The 2,500-nt window shown below is 34.6% G+C and overlaps 1 protein-coding gene across 3 annotated transcripts in view; it reads right to left on the bottom strand.

The window, feature by feature from the left end:
- LOC137624386 (TOG array regulator of axonemal microtubules protein 1) overlaps window positions 1–2,500 on the bottom strand; it is a 674,340-nt gene that overhangs the window by 271,536 nt on the left and 400,304 nt on the right. The window lies entirely within an intron of this gene.

Here is a 2,500-nt window from a genome sequence, read left to right as displayed (position 1 = left end):
GGCTAGTGTTCGATCCCAAGTATGAGGTAGAAATTTATATATATATATATATATATATATATATATATATCTTACAAAATCTTAAAAATCTTAAAAAAACAGGAGAAAGAATAATACGATAGAATAATGTGCCTGATTGTACCCTCAAGTGAAAGAACTACCCACACATTTGACTATACGGGTCTCATCATCACCCACTGCCCCATCGATCATACTAAAAATTCCGACAATAGTTCTCAAACCAATGAAGTTAAGCTCTATCGAATGAAATGCGTTCTTCAACCGGAAAGCCTGTCACGTTGGGTGCACGCAGCTGTCGGGTAATTGTGGCCGGAGGGTCAATTAAGGGTTATTTTCCCGGGAGGATATCGTGCACGCATGAGCCTAATGGATTTGAGGCCACGAGGTGCCATTGTTATCAAGATTGCCTTGGTCTAAAGAGCCTCATTCGGGATAAGAAATTATTTGTCTTTTAATACGTGGATATATTGATAGTGCATATACTGTACACAAGTATAAATATATTTGTATATAAATGAATATATTATTATCATTATTACAATATAGGCTACAACTCTAAAGAAAAAGTAAAATTATATAAGGTCAAGTCCTCCAATGGGGAAAATTTCCTTGTGAGGAAAGGAAAGAACTGATATATTAGTGTGCCTGAGTGCACCCTCCCTTCAAGCAAGAGGATATATATATATATATATATATATATATATATATATATATATATACATATATATATATATATATATACATATATATATATATATATATATATGTATATATATATATATATATATAATTGATTGATTGATTTGAAGTTCTCTTGCATCCTGACATCGAAGGTCATTGACGCCGATTATATATATATATATATATATACTGTATATGTATGTATACCATAACATCGTTCCCCCTTTTGAGGGTCTTTCAGATTTATGGATGAGGTTTCTACACGCATCGTTTGTCTCCCCAGCAGACGCTGATACACATCTCGAGCTCGGCTGACTGGTCTTTCAACAAAATCACAGCTTCCATGGGATCGCATAAACGTTAAATAAAATATACTTTAATACCAAACATGAAATAGAGTAAGATCCTTGGATAAGAGCTACATTTTTTCTTTGAAAATTAAAATTTGATTTACTAAAAATATGTATATATCTTAATGAGTAGAGAAAAACTGACTCTCGTCTACTACTGTCCTTCTTAAGAGACAATAAGGGGACGGGGGGGGGGGGGGGTGTTTCCATGACCTGAATAGACTACTATGAAAAATTACTTTACTTTTGCTCATCTCTACAACACACTGTGCAGTAGACTTGGTCCTGAGCTCCGTGGAGTCACCTCGTAGTCATTTCAACATCATTTTTTTTCCTTACAGTCAATTTTGTTGCAGTTCTGTAAAATGGAGGAAGAACAGCTCAATAATGGTTTGAATAATCAGTGTTACTCCCAACATTATTCTTTCCATAGCTATTTGATTTGTAACTAGGTTATACTCTATGGCTTTAGTAAGGCTCCAAGTTTCTGATGCAAATGGCAATACTGGTAGGACCCTGTCATTACATACTTTACTTTTAATAGTAAGTGGCTTTTTAATTTTCATAATCTCATTTTGTTTACCAAATGCTCCCCATCCCATGCTTATCCTTCTTTCAATTTCGGTCTCATGTCCTGGGGAAACACTTACTGTCTAACTCAAGTGCATATATTCATTAACAGTCTCTAGAGGCTCGTCCATAACCTTTTTGTTGTTTCTCTGCATTTTCATTCATATTCATTTTCAGCATTACATTTTTGCTTTCTCTATTCAAACCTTCTATCTTCTCCCCAAACCTTATCACATGTTACTAGTCATGAGGAACATCTTTTGTAAAACCTTTCTGGCAATACACGCTTGAATACTTACGTTACACACAGAGAGAGAGAGAGAGAGAGAGAGAGAGAGAGAGAGAGAGAGAGAGTCATCAAAACCTACTCGCGGGAAATAATTCACTCAGAATTGAACAACATTCAATATTGGTCTTTTAATAGCATATGTTAATTCCTCTAATGATTCACTAAACACAACTACGTCATCTGCAAAACTTAAGTAGGTAAGGTATTTTCCATTAATATAAATTCCTACATCTTCCCAATCTAAATTCTTATAAATTTCTTCAAGACATGCTATCAATAATTTAGGAGAGATGGGGCCTCCCTATCTAACTCCTTTCTCAATCGGATTTTTTCTCACTATCTTTATGTAGTTTTAGGAATTGCTGTACATCCTGTACAGATATCTTCAAGTGTTCTAACATAAGATTCTTATATTCCTTGTTTTTGAAGAGCTTTCATTACTGCTGATGTTTTGACTGAATAGTCTATAATACCATACATAGTGGTTTGTCCTACTCTGTTGAGTTTCCCATTAGCTGGTTAATTACATGAATATGGTCAGTTGTTGAATACCCACTTCTAAAGCCTGCCGACTCTCTTGGTTGAATAA

The sequence above is a fragment of the Palaemon carinicauda genome, chromosome 31, assembly GCF_036898095.1.
Source record: "Palaemon carinicauda isolate YSFRI2023 chromosome 31, ASM3689809v2, whole genome shotgun sequence".
In the NCBI taxonomy this organism is placed as follows: Eukaryota; Metazoa; Arthropoda; class Malacostraca; order Decapoda; family Palaemonidae; genus Palaemon; species Palaemon carinicauda.
The sequence above is the reverse complement of the archived record's forward strand: the minus strand, read 5'-3'. Positions and strand labels throughout refer to the sequence as shown.